The 14337-nt window shown below is 45.0% G+C and overlaps 1 long non-coding RNA gene across 1 annotated transcript in view; it reads right to left on the bottom strand.

The window, feature by feature from the left end:
• LOC109314757 overlaps positions 1–12022 on the bottom strand; it is a 96867-nt gene extending 84845 nt beyond the window's left edge. The window contains exon 1 of the long non-coding RNA XR_002102367.1: positions 10584–12022. This is a non-coding gene — a long non-coding RNA (uncharacterized LOC109314757). The remainder of the gene's footprint in view (positions 1–10583) is intronic.
• Positions 12023–14337: the final 2315 nt, after the last annotated feature.

Genomic DNA, 14337 nt, shown 5'->3' with positions numbered 1-14337 from the left:
GATAAAAAACCGCTTGCAAATGCAATTGGGGCCAGAGGTGATTTGAGCTTCAAAGCTCCACTCTCTGACCTTTGTTTGCAAACAAATACATCCTTTTGTGCCAACTGATGTCTGTGTGTCTGTGATCTCTGCGTTGCCTCCAGGGAAATGAACCGCCTTTGTGCAACACCAGTGTGAGATCTGGCTCGCAGGCTGACCCCAATGCCACTAATCTAGCCCATAGGTCAAGAAAGTTGGGTGCCACTGCTTTAAAAGAAATTAAGAATTCAAGCAAACTTACTGTCCAGAAGCAGAAGAGAAGCCAGAGTAACTCCTGCATGTACACACACACGGACATGCATGCGCGCACACACACGTACACACACACACTGGGTGCACCTACACGAGACATAAACCAAACAGTTGACTAACTAGGTGAGCAGTAAACATCTCGGCATTTACATGTACGCCCCTATTAGCGTACATGAAACTAATAAACTCCGCAGCAGGGTAGTACTTGTAAAATACAAGTTATTACCCTGCTGTGGAGTTTTTTCATGGGCAGCAGCATGCATGTAGATGCTGCCCATGGAGCAGCATGTGGAGACACTGCCACACTCCACAGCATGTGGAGCCCACTCACAGCAGCCCTGGCAGACTGAGGGTTTCCTGCCAGCTCAGGCTACTCCAACCAAGCTCCGTTCACTGCACATGAATAAACTCCAAAGCAATATGCTCTGGAGTTTTTTGCTCCCAGGCACACATTCAAAAAGCATGCCCAAGAGAAAAAAAGCACCAGAACAATAAGCCCTTACACCCTTACTCGGAAAATTATTATTCGTGGACATTAATCACAAGTGTAACTGTGCCCATTGAAACTCCTGATTTGAACACTGCTAAACTTAGAGAAACGGTCAAAATATAAATCCAAGTTTAGTGGGAATGTTGCAAGTGCCTACTATTCACTTACAAAGGTGTGAAAAATGCATTTGTTGCTGGTAGCAGTCACAGAGCGCTAAACATGAACATTGAACTAAGCAATGATCTACAATGTAAGAAAGCCCAGAGCTGAAAACATCTGAGATATTCAAAGTTTGGCTTCTATAGCCAGCAATGTAGCTTGAGCCGTCTTTCCTAGTTGATAATGAAGCTTGCATTTATAATATACTTGCTATTATAGGGCAGAACAATGAAAGGTTTTCAAAAGGCAGAAAACCCATCTTTCTTTCTATTTTGACTGTTGCCGATGAATACCACATCTACAGACCTTATGAGCAATGATGCTAAATAATACTATTGTAGGGTAGGAAAATGACTTTTTTAGAGTCACAAAGCCTGTGATAGTGTTGAGAACTGATCCCAGATCTCCTAGGTTCCCACTGAATGCTTTATCTACAAAGCCATCTGTGGCTCCCATGTAGAAAGGGAAAATTGAGTTCCTTATATATAGGTTTAATGACATTTTTAACTGTTCCTTGCTACTTCCATAGTTAAGGCACTGAATCTCTTACATTAGAAAGGCTGGTACTTGTTTTGTGCCATGGATAACTATTGTAGTTAAGGTTGGAATTATATACTTTTTAACAGATGATATCTTTTTTCCCCTAAGTGCTCATGGGGCCAGATTGTTTTCTACCTATTAGACATGTAAGTAGACCCAGGCACCTAAGTAAATTTCTATTCCAACCTGCTTGAGTCCTTGAAAAACTGTAAATGCAAATGGTGAGTAGGCCCTTTTCCTCTTCCTCTCTGCTTTTTGTGACTCACTCTGAAAGGTCAGAAAATTGTGTTATGAAAGCAGATGCATTAATGAACTTGCAGGGGCTTGAACAGGGTGAAAAATAATCACACCTAGGCAACTAAGTCCACTTAAACACTGTGACAATTCATGCAATGGAGTCTTCTAATTCAGTTCTGCCCCTAGGGATCACCACCTCCTGTTTATCTCTTTGACTACCCACATGACTTGTGTCTCAGCTGCCATGCCTTGATGAAATAAGTTAATATAGGCCCCCAGCTTGTGTCACAAGATAATCCCTCTGGGTGCCCCATCTCACATCACAGGGTCCCAGACTGCTCCTCCACTATTTCTCTGGAGCTCTGCCCCACTCTTCAAGGACAGTACTTTCAAGTCCACTTTTGTCCTCCCCCGGATGAGCTCTCTGGTATAAGAGAATTTCTGCTGTGGTTTCCCTAAGCCCCTTACAGCTACTCCATGCCTACTGCTTTGTAACAGTTTAAGCAATTCATGACTTTTCCTTTACATCGAACGTCTGTCCAAAGCTCTCAACTCTTAAACCAACTCACAATCTAAGTAAGCTAGTCCACATCCACATGGCTGCTGCCCTTAGCAGCCGTTTCCAGGACTCATCCCATGCTGCTTAACCATTTTTCCCCTGTTCAGGTTAGCATCCCTTCTAGCCCCTCTTCAGGCATGGGCACCAGCTCCTTGCTCCAGCTCAGACTGAAACTCCTACCTCCAGACTGTTCAAAGACCATAGGTGATTGGTGCCTCCTGAGTCCGGGGGGGGTGGGGGGGCGCACCTGAAGAAGCTGGCAGCAGTGGGGATGGGGCAGGCAAGCACCTGCAGAAGCTGCTGTCAGCATCAGCAGCAGGGACAGCCCTGTCAGAGGGAGCACATGCCCCTCCCCTCCATACCCCTCCCTGCTAGTCGCCTATGACAAAGACCAACTGACTCACTCTTCCAGCTGTTGTACTTCTTTAGCCAGGAGAGCTGGGGGCAGGGGGAGGGGGGGTGTAAGGGCTATTCTGTGTCTGGTGTCTTAAAGGCATAGGCATCCTTTATCCTTGCCTTCTCCATAATGAGGCCAAACACCACTGATTACAATGCCCATTAGGTGAAATGGGATCTGGCCCTTCATGTGCTCAGCTTTTTGGTTACATGTGAATACCATAGTATAAATCAATTTCCTGGGCTTATGGCATTCCAGAAGAGAACTGCTTATTAGATGACTTTAAAGAAATGTTCAACCTATTTAGTGCACCTTCAAGGCAATCCTTCATTGTATAATAAATTGAAGGGAAATCCAGGGTACCCAGGAAGAGTAAAATACAAGTGAGCAGTGCTGGCAGCACATAAATCAATAATAAGATACTCCCCAAACAATTTGTTAGAGACTGAACCAGTATTTATGGAAAGATGTCTGTGACAGCATTCTTTCTAAGAGCAACATAGCTGCTAAGTATTTTCTTAGAGTTTCTTCCTCCCCTGCTAGGTAAAGCATCAATTACACTGGCACAGAGTTGAAGTCACAGAGTTCAAGACCCTGTGTGCCTTGGAAACTGTTCTTATTCCTTCCCTACTTGTTGTGCAGCAATTACACATTACCTGTCAGGTTGAACAATTCCTTCTTTTTTTTTAATACACAAAGTCCCTATCTCCAGAATGATTTCTCTGAAACTTTTAATGATGAAGAAGTCACCATTGAACCTGAACCTGTATCAACGTTTTAAATCACTAAATCACCTTCTAAATCATCTTGAACCAGAGCCTGTATCAAGCCACGCATGCCATGTTTCAGGCACTGTTATAATAGGGTCTTTCTAATAACTTTTTAGTGGATATGGAATTCACTTTTTAGTGGAGTACAGAATACCAAATGGAGAAGGAAAGTATGTGGCCCTAAACAGAGAGGGGGAGGGGGTTAGGTTGAACCTTAGACATGGTTGAGGTTAAATAGAGGGCCAGGGAAGTGAACCCAAGCTAAATGAGGCATATACATGGTGAACAAAAAACTACCAAGAAAGGGTTCAGTGTTGCAAGGTGTCTAGCCTCATTGGGTCCAGGTGAAATCAATGCCATTCAACTTCATTGGGGCAATTCAGCAAATTTCCCATAGAAATTTTTTTCACTAAAGCCAGAAATCTTCCCCCATGCAGCATAAAACCCAAATAGATGCAAATCTGGTCTCTGAATTCACAGCTACACCCAGAACCACAGCCGAATTCTGCAACTAGAGGATTTGGAGACAATTACCTGTTATTTCTTCTTGAATACTTCTGTCAAATATTGCTACTGTCACAGACTCATAAAGGGCAAAGTCAATAAGGGCCAGCAATTATGCTGCAGATATTGCTGATACTATGTAAATGATAAAACAATCCAAAGAAGGGCTAGTACTTAACAGAAGTGCAGAAACCAAAGACTTGAGCTAATACACATCTACTCTATATGATATTTTGGTCCATAGCCTGTTCCACTCCATCCATCTCCCCTCCCACAAGAGTCCTGACTCACCACCCTATTTTCCTTCAAAGATTTACAAGTCCATTTGTCACAAGAACCATTGGGCTGCACATGCAGGAATGTGCCTCAAAAGTTTTGAGGCACCACAAAATGCACACAGTACACACAGATCCATTTGCAATGCTGTGTATTTCCAGCATGCCGGCAATCTTAGATACCAGGAAATCCCAGTATCTAGAAAAAAGTTGGGGAAAAAAGCAGTGTGGCGCATGTGGCTGCAGTATGCGCTGCCAGAAACCAGAGCCTGGCTGGTTAGAGCCGTACTCCAGCTGCAGGCTCATGGGGATGTGCCCCTTGAGGCTACAATTTGACCCAGATCCTTTAAGGTATTTGCTGCTTCAAATAGTTAATCCAAAACCTAAGCAAACAACACAGATAAACTAACTGTGCATCCCCACTATCCCTGCCATGGTTTGGAGCAAGAGCAAAAGAGAAAAACAACCCCAGAAGATAAACCACCTGCTTTAAACACCTGCCTAAGTGCAGAGCAGTGGTAAACCAGGTCACACCAATATGCATACTAATCAGCATCCCGTCGCGGTATTCGTGGCTTCAGTAGAAACAGTGAAAAACATTTATTGTTCTCTTTTCTATTCCTTCACAGCATGTGATTATAGCTAAACCTTCCTTGTTTTTCTTTTTCCAATAGGCTTTAAAGAATGCAAATGGTCTTTTTAATTGTTCATGAGATTTCATTAAATTTTCCTTTTACACTAAGATTTCATTCTTTTAATCAGCTGTTTGGTCCCTGCCAGATAAATATTAAGAGGCTGCACCATTTCTTTTTATTCTTTAATAGAAAAAGGACTTTAAATTGAAATGATCAGAGAGTTTAATTTTTTTAAAAACAATGTACATTTTCTGGCTAATTAGCATTTAAAAACAGGCTTTCACTATCAAAACTAAACTATCTGACCTCAGTTTTGTATACTCATTGTGAATTCCAATTCTTTTGAAGAGAAATGATAAATTTAAGATGAATTTATGGAGCTAGTAAGTTAATAATTTTTTCCTCCTCTCCCCTTTTCTTCCTAGATACTACTCTGGTGATATATAGCTTTAAAAAGCAGGTGAACTGATAAACTAAATCCCAAAGTTAAAGGATGTGTTTCAATGGAAAGGGAAATATGAACATCACTTCCTACCTGCTTATATTTGTGGGAAATGTCCTTGTTCTTCTCAAATTCCTTTTAATTTATTGGCAAATCTGGTTGAATATATTCAGTCCAAATCTGCTTTCAGAAAACAGTAATTGTAACAATGATCCTGTTTGACTATATATGATTACAGGAGGTGGTGGGAAGTTTGACAGGAAATCCATGCTGAATTGCTGTCAGGATTTAGGGCACTCTGATTTAGAAATACTCCATAACTTTCACAGGGTATAGGGATGACAACAGGTTTTGTGCTGCACTGAAGCTTAGGGAAGTTCAAGGTAACCTCCAAGTTTAAATTACAAGGTTATAAAACTGAAAAAAAAATAACTTTGATGGGATTAGCAAGGCCCACTTGCATGAATTAGGGTGATTGGAATGGACCTCAAATTAATTAATCTTTCACCTCAAGAGACTTAGTTTCAAGTCCTAGTTAAGACTTTAGTAAATAAGAGCTTGATTCTCATCCTTGTTCTCATGCTAATTCTCATTTTTGAACTTCCAAAACACAGCACAGTTGGCTGCCTCTGAACTCAGGGGGTGCGCCCACATGAGCACACACGTGCTTTGCAATGCCTCAAAGGCTTTTAAGGTGCCACAAAACGCACCCAATGCATGTGTTTTGGTTGTCCATGCTGCATATTTGCAGTGCATAGTCAAATTTAGATGCTGGGAATAAAAAAAAACATGCCAAAAAAGAGTGGTGTGGCGCATGTGGTGCTTGGCTGGCCGGAGATGTGCTCTGGCTGCTACTCAGGCTCTGCCCACCCAGATCACCACTGCTGCAGCCCTGGGAGGTCACCAGGACCCCAGGTAAGACTGCTGGGACCAGCCCAACTAGCAGTGGCACGTATTTGTGCTGCTCCTAGTTATCCCTGGGGAAACACACATGCACACTCGTTCAGATGCACCCAGGGAGTCCAAGACTGGAAAGCAGGGAAACTGCCATTCATATGGATGACATGCAAACACACTAATACAACGCCTATCGATGTCATGCTTAAAGCCAACTCCGTTGGCCTCTCAAATTTGTGAATCAATATAATTGTTTTCAGAATAAATCAACTCCTTTTATTTCCATGTTTTCTTTCCCCTATTTTGTGGAGACTCTTATTACATTCCAGGGCTCCATCTAACCAGTCCAAGAGTCTTGCAGTCCAGACACTTCAAATTCTTTCTTTTCTGAGAACATATTTCTTTGAGTAACAATAACTTCCCATCTAAAATTAAGACGTTATTTTGCTACAGGACTGGAGAAATATTAAAGTGACTCCACGAAGCAATGGGATGAGTAGTTTACAAAGTAACACCCTATGGCCTAAAGTTTGTGTTAATATAACTCCATGGACCAGACAGTTCCTCAGATGGTGTAAATCTTTGGACTTAACAGACTTATGGCAGCAAAGAGTTTACTGTACACGCTCAGCCCTGGACCCCCTAAAAAGTGAGGCGAAGATACAATTAACTTCAGTTCAAACATGCACTTTGAAGGACTCTTAGATCTCTAATGATATCAGTGAGACCTTGCACAGGTGTAATTCTGCATATGAAAATACATTAAAGTCTAAAGGGCCTATTATGGAAGAAGTGTCAGAGCCTCCAGATGATTGCTTGAAGGTGGCTGGCTAACTAAAAACAATTAACATCACACACAAAAGGCCAGAACCTTAGCTGGTGTTAGTCAGTACAGCCGCACCAAAGTCAGCTGAGTTATGCTCCTTTAATATCAGGTGAGGTCTAGACCCGTAATAGAATTGTATTTGACCTATATAGTGCTTCTCTTAAAAGTGTACTGTTTCAGTTGTACTTCAGTATGAATACCAATTCTTGTATTTATTGAAAATACAGAGTTATGTGTAACATTAAATATTGACATATTAAAAATTTAGCCAAATGTAGCAGCATTTAATCCAATTAGTTTCATTGTCTTGGCCTGGACTGCTTGCATCAATATATTTATTTTAGGAAAATAAGTTTATCTTGAACCTAATGTTAATGGAGACTTTGCAGTGCAGAAGGTAGTCAGTCAAACTTGTATGGAACTTATGAATAGAAGAGAATTTCTTATGGCATTTATGAAGTCCACAGGAGCCTGTGTCAGCTTGTAAAAAGAGTTTTTAAAAGTCTAAATCTGAGACTTCAAATTTCACATATTTTTAGCACTATGGTCCATCATAGATGTGCATAGGAACTGCTCACCTGGGTGCTGCCCCTGTGGTTTCAGACATCTTAAATTCTGTCACAGAAGGGTTACAGATTTTATAAACTGTGAAGAGCTCTAATAAGTAAGCGAGTGTCCATTTGGGCTTGACCTCCACAAAAAATCCTTTGCAAGCCTCATTGGGAAAAACAGAAGAGTCTTTTTTTGACACACCTGATTTTTCAAAGTCATATCTCATAAAAAAATCTTTTCTGAATTCCCTCAGTCCCTTAGCTTCCCACTAAAATCTCCTTCTCTCCTTGGACGGAAGATGCCAAATTTGAAAAGGAAATGTAGCTGCATTTACAGAGAGATTACTTTCCCTTCTAATCACAAATCAACTGTATATTAGGGAAACTCCACGAGCAGAGAAAGATTTTTTGCCATGTTAATAAATCAGGCAGAAGGCAAGGTCGACCTTTGATTCAGTTAGTCTATAGAGTGCAACTCTATCCTGCCACTTTTGAAAACCTTACTCTAAAAAACATCTTTCCCCCTGCTTTCTTCTTTTCTTCCTTTTTTTTTTTTATTTATTTTTTTTTAAGTGTCCAGCTCCAAAAGCTAGGACTTGTACTGATTTGACAGAGGTGTCTTCTCTAGATGAGGTGCTGAATTATATCAACTTTTACCAATGGCAACTGTTTTCATTACAAACAAATTTCAAATTACTGCTGCTACACAGGGGTAGAGGCCCAATTCCGAAAATTGCTGATAATCTCCCAGTTGGTGCTCAAGACCTCCTGCTGCCTCCCACGCGCATCACATTCAAACCCCCAAACTTCTCTAAAATGTTCATAAGATTCCTGATTTTTTTTTCTCATTTCTTTCTCCATTTATCATTTTCCACACTTCTTTTGCATGTCTCTGTTTCTTTAATTCTGCAAACACATCCATGACTAGGTGCTGGAGTTATTTACATGCTTAAAGACAAGGCCTTTTGCCAATTCTATCTTCTTTTGTAGGATGCTTCTATTATTTCCTTATAAAAGCCAAGATGGTGGCAAGCAGGCACAAATAATGGTCTTTATCCTGCAGAGATGTAAGAAGCAAGAAGTTACAAAGGTCTCTGCTGAATGGAGGAAAGGGGTGTGTTAGCCAATGTAAAGTTCTTTCCAGGTGCGGGCCAATGCACCTGATTTTGTTTTAACCTGGTTTTGTTTTAACCTGGGAGAATGCATAACATTTGGAGTCCTGGAGCAAACAACTTCTCAGTATTCTGTTAGCTGTAGAAGATAATCTGTTTTCAGCAACAAAAAATCCAAAGCTCACACCATATGCTGACAATATAATTTCTTCCCAAAAGAGAAATCTCTCATATCAGTATCTCACATAGGCAGGAGCCCATACCTCATTAAATGTACATTCTGTAATTAAATAGATTTCTCTATATGCTAATATGTCTTGAGTCAAGATGGCTTATAAATTACTGTAATATAGAAAAGCAAAATACATCAGGCAGCTTGATGAAGAAGCTCATTCTAACCAGTTTGGTAATTATTTGGTAATAATTCTTTAATATTTTTGTATAGAGAATTGGCAATTCTGTTAAGAAACAACGACTAAAGCTTTTCAAATTATTACCAGGAAGAGGATGAACACTTAACAGCTCACCAGGATAATATTAAAAGTAAAAGCAAAGCTCTTTTTTTAAGTTTATAAGTCATTTTCATTTGGAAGTTCTTAAGGCAAACTCTTTCAGAGAAATTCATCCCTGATACAGTCCTATTATCTTCAATGAAGTTAATGCTAGAGAAAAAATGTCTATTGTATGTAAAGAAAGACAGAGAGGTTAAGGCTTAATGGCTACCTAATAATACTACTTCCCAATTTGATAATGCCATCTAAACAACTCTGTTTTGCACTTTATAAAACTACTTTGCCTCTTCTTTTCTCCTATTATCCTTTGTCTTGCCTATTAGACTGCAAGCCTTTCAGAACAAGTATTGTCTCCTAGTGTATATTTCTACAATGCCTAAACCAAAGAGGTTCTGACTTTGACTGGGACTTCTACTCATTATTATAGTAGTAGTAAGTAACCATCAAGTCAGTTAAGACTGAGCACACCCCTGTGAAATAGCTACATATTCCAAACTCAATGTTCAAATGAGAGCTTACAGAACGTCATACAAAATGTGTCTGAGATTTCCAGAAGAGCACAGATCATCTGGCTACAACACCTCTAAAGGAGAGGGACAACATTATGCTTCCCTGAAGTCAGCACTTACAATCTGCATTTTCACAAATGGATTTTAAAGCCTGAATCAAAGGTGCTGTAAGAAAGGGCTGGCACCTTGAGAATTAAAGAAGGGAAACTATACCACAGCTGCTCCCCACAAAAATAGCCAAAGTACTTACAAGAGGAGAGAAAGAAAAGTGATTCTGATAGCAGCCAGTTACCAAATGGACCCTTAGGGCTGCAGCTGGGTGTCTCTCTCAAATTTAAAGGGCCAACCTTCACATGACAGTGTGGCAGGGCACTTTTGGGTGCCTGTCACTTTAAGGCAGAGAGCAGGCAGCCAGCAGGTGTGGGCCAGCTTTGATGAGGTCTCCATTTTAGATCTAGACTTTCAGGGCTGAGGCAGCAGTCTTCTGCTGGCAGCTGAAAGAGAAACATCTGACTGAGATGCTGCTTGGAACGTTCTTAAAGGTTAGGGTAGGAGCTATGCTAAGGTCAGGATGCTCTTGGTCCTGGAAATGACAGAAAATTGCATCCTGCTGGGGAAGGATGGCCAAGTAGAGCTAGCAATGGTGGGGGAGCTCCTCAGAAATGCCAGGGCATGAGGGTAAGTTGGATCCCCAATGATGAGGGGAGGGACCAATTATGAAATTGGGGATCCCAAGAGTGTAGCACCTGTTCTCTATCACTTGAGGAAGGGAGGAGTTGCAAAAGACATCATGGACACTGACCTCTCAGCCAGCAAAGTTGCGAGTGAAGCAACCATAGTGATAGATGATGGGCTGCAGGATGATGGATAAGTATACCTTGTGGTTGATGAACTCCTGGGCATCTTGGGTGGGCAGAGGATGGGGATGTGGATGCAGCCCATGAACCCAATACAGTTCAGAAAGCCCATGTGGAAGAAGCTGATAAACACCTCCTGCAGGTTAATGAGGTGAATAAAGTGGTTGGCCAGGACATTTTGGATGACCAGATCCACCTCCTAGACAGAATTTTTGCCTGTGGACTTGCCCATACCAAGCTGATGGGTGACACAATGGAGACTGCTGAGGGTGGGCAGCTTCAAGAAGGAGATGGCCACCTGCTTCTCCAGAGTGAGAGGTGGCCACATACTGATATCCAGGTGTCTGATGTGGGGGGACAGCTGAGTGACAATCACCATGAAGGTGGTCTAGTGCATGTGGAAGGTCTAGACCCACTATTTGTTATCCCAGGTATCTAAGACAACCCACTGCCACAGGTAGCTGCTGGTGACACGGGTTCAGAATTGGCACTTGATGGTCTAGAAGTAGTGCCAGAGCACCACGGTATCTATGGCATCCTGGGTGGTCTTGTCCTCATCAGTGGAAGTCAGTGTCACAGTCCAGGATGCTTCATAGGTGCATAATGTGGTAGCTGGCCCCATATAGGATAATTGCTTGCTAGCTGGGGGAAAGGAAGCTACATCCCATGGTGACCAGTTGCTGGATCATGTTCAGATGGCCATGCATGGTGTCCATCAGCCTCCAGCAAGTTGTGCAGAGTGACAAGCAGGACATGCTGCAGCTCTTGGCTCTGCCAGCTTGAGTGCAGGTTGTGGGGCACAAAGGCTGCATGTGGGCAGGTGAAACACAGAGGCACATACAATTAGCAAGGGAGGGTGCTCACTCTGGGGTCTTCTGGCAGCCTCTGGGTGAAACACAGGGGAGGATCTGTGGTGAAGCATCAGGGGCTTGGGGGCATCTAGAAGCCAAACAGGGGTAGTCTGGGTGCACAGCTGCACTCCACAATCTCTGGGAGCCTGCACAGTACATTGGGAGGCATGCTCCCCACCTGTGGACCTCTGCTAGCATAGGCTGCCTATGAGTGCCTCACCTTCATGAGGGTGAACATATATACGGTTTGCTCCTGGTCTAAACTTGGTCACTCAGAGAAATGTTCTGCCCATATATATCATCCCAAATGCATTTCTATGCACCCCCAGTAGGTTTCATGGCCGGATCGCAGCAGCCATGAGGACTACTGGCTCCTGCTGAGGAGCCAGTATTTCATTTTTACTACTTTTTAATTGCACAGTTTTTGTAGACATTGCCTGTTTTCATATACAATGCCCGATTTATTTTTTTGTGATTTCCATGAAATCGCGTATTGAGTCAGTCCCCAGTGATAAGTTCTGTGCATAATAGGTCTTGAAGAAAAAATGATGTTCTTCTTCTAAGTATTAGCACAGGCTGTGTGTCTTCCAGTCCTTTCCTGGAGCAAGTTCCTTTGAACCTGACCCCAGCACAGCCGGAGGCAAGTGGGGCTCATGGTGGGAAGGGGTTAACCCCTCTCTGAGTGGGAGGAGGCAACTGCATGGAGCCGGGCTGAGTCAAGCCCCCACCCAGGCCCCTATTTGGCCCAGCCCCCCAGGGAGAGAAAAAAGTAGGAGGGGGTACTCACCAGTCCCCCTCCAGTAGGGCAGGGCCCCCCCTTGCCTGGGAGCAGCTTTCCCTGACGGCAGGCCCACTGTGCATGCGTGCAGTTTAAAAGGGCCTGCCAAACAGCAAAAAAAGCCCAGTTACACTCCGGAGCGGCGAGAGATGCGCGGGTGAAATCCTGCCGCGGCCTCGCTCCCCTGAAGCTCCCCAGACACCCCCCAGCAGCTCCAGAGCCCCCTGCCAACCCCCAGAAAAGCCAGAGGCAAGTGGGGCTCATGGTAGGAAGGGGTTAACCCCTCTCTGAGTGGGAGGAGGCGGCTGCATGGAGCTGGGCTGGGTCAAGCCCCCACCCAGGCCCCCACTTTGCTCAGCCCCGCAGGGAGCCATGCAAACAGGCTGCGCAAACAGGTGCGCTTGTCTGCTGATGCATGAGTTAGCACAGAGTTCGCACAGGAGGGTGCGTGGGAGGGCCCAAGACCCTGCCTGTGAACCCCCCAGGGTAGACAGTCCCAGCCGTAGCCAGCCTACCAAAGGCATGACACGGATGGGCACATGCTGCACCCTGAGGGTACCCTTGGGCTCTGCAACCCCCGCCCCAGGCACCTCAAAGACTGCCACCCAGACAGAGCCCATGGTTCCAGGCTCCACGCAGATGGAGGCCCAGGCTCTTGGCTGCGGGGGCTGCCTGTCCCTTTTTCAGGCTCTGGGGCATGGCCACCTCCCCAAGTGGGGTCTGCTCCCTTTTGGGGTCTCTGGCACACCAGCTGGAGGAGCTCCAGCCCATAGTCCAGAGACTACGTGCTATCAGGGACTGTGAGCAGGAGATAGACTCCTACAGCCACAGGCCCTTCTCCCCCAGGAGCTGGAGGGTAGACCACCGTCTCCCTCCAGGACAAAGGAGGACTCCGGGACCTCCCACTCTGTCCAGTATGTCCAGTCAGGGGCATGGACCAAGGTGGTCAAGGGCCTTAAGGCCTGCCACACCAAGGCCCCTGCCCCGCCAGAGCTTAGCAACAGGTACGCACCTCTTCCTCCTCCAGCAGAGCCTGCTGAGTTGCCAGCTCCCACAGGCAACTCAGGCTCACCTGCAGCTACCGTCCCCACTCTCCCCAAGATAAAACGTAAGGTGTTTGTTGTGGGAGACTCCATCCTGAGGGGGACTGAGGGGGCAATCTGCCGCCCTAACCCCGTAGCTCGGGAAGTCTGCTGCTTCCCGGGGGCCTGCATCCGGGACATTGTGGAGAAGATCCCAAAGCTCCTCCAGCCCACAGACCACTATCCTATGCTCCTTATTCATGTGGGCACCAATGACACAGATCAGAGCACTCCCAGCTGGGTCATGAGGCGCTACAGGGATTTGGGAGCAGGGCTAAAGGGTCTGGGAGCACAGGTGATGTTCTCGTCGATCCTCCCAGTCTCAGGCTATGGGCTGAGGATGGAGAGGAGGATCCACGTAGTCAACCAAAGACTGCAGCACTGGTGTCATCGGAAAGGCTTTGGCTTCCATGACCACAGCCTGCTCTTTGGCAAGAGAGGCAGTGAGCTGCTGGGAAGAGATGGCTTCCACCTCTCTCCACTGGGGAGGAGGCTCTTCTTGGCCAGACTGGCTGACCTGCTCCACCAGACTTTAAACTAAGCCCGCTGGGGGACGGGGGGACTGCCGTCACTGCTGGCCCGCTGAGCAACCTAGCAAAGCCAGCAGACCAGCAGCCCTGGTCCAATCTGTGGGCAAGGCAAGAGCCCCCAAGGGGACACTTGCCTGCTTGTACAAAAAATGCCAGGAGCTTGGGGAACAAGCAGGAGGAGCTCGTCCTCCTGCTTAATGCAAATAATTGTGATGTCATTGGGATAACGGAGACCTGGTGGGACTCCACCCATGACTGGATGTTGGGTATAGATGGCTATACCCTGTACAGGAGGGATCATGTAGCTAAAAGGGCGGGGGTGTAGCTCTCTATGTTAAGGAAAGCTACATGTCCCTGCAAGCTGATATTGGTGACCAGGGTGGACAGCTAGAGACCCTCTGGGTTAACATTCATGGGGAACACGGCACAGGGGACACAACAGTGTCCTCCCACCCAAAGTCCTGAGCTTGACCAGGAGTTTACCTGGGAACTGGCTGAGGCCGCATGCTCCAGGACCATGGTTGTCATGGGTG

This window comes from Crocodylus porosus, unplaced genomic scaffold (genome assembly GCF_001723895.1).
Source record: "Crocodylus porosus isolate Cpor-Errol unplaced genomic scaffold, CroPor_comp1, whole genome shotgun sequence".
NCBI lineage: Eukaryota > Metazoa > Chordata > Crocodylia > Crocodylidae > Crocodylus > Crocodylus porosus.
Note: the sequence above shows the minus strand (reverse complement) of the source record. Positions and strands in the feature narration are given on the sequence as shown.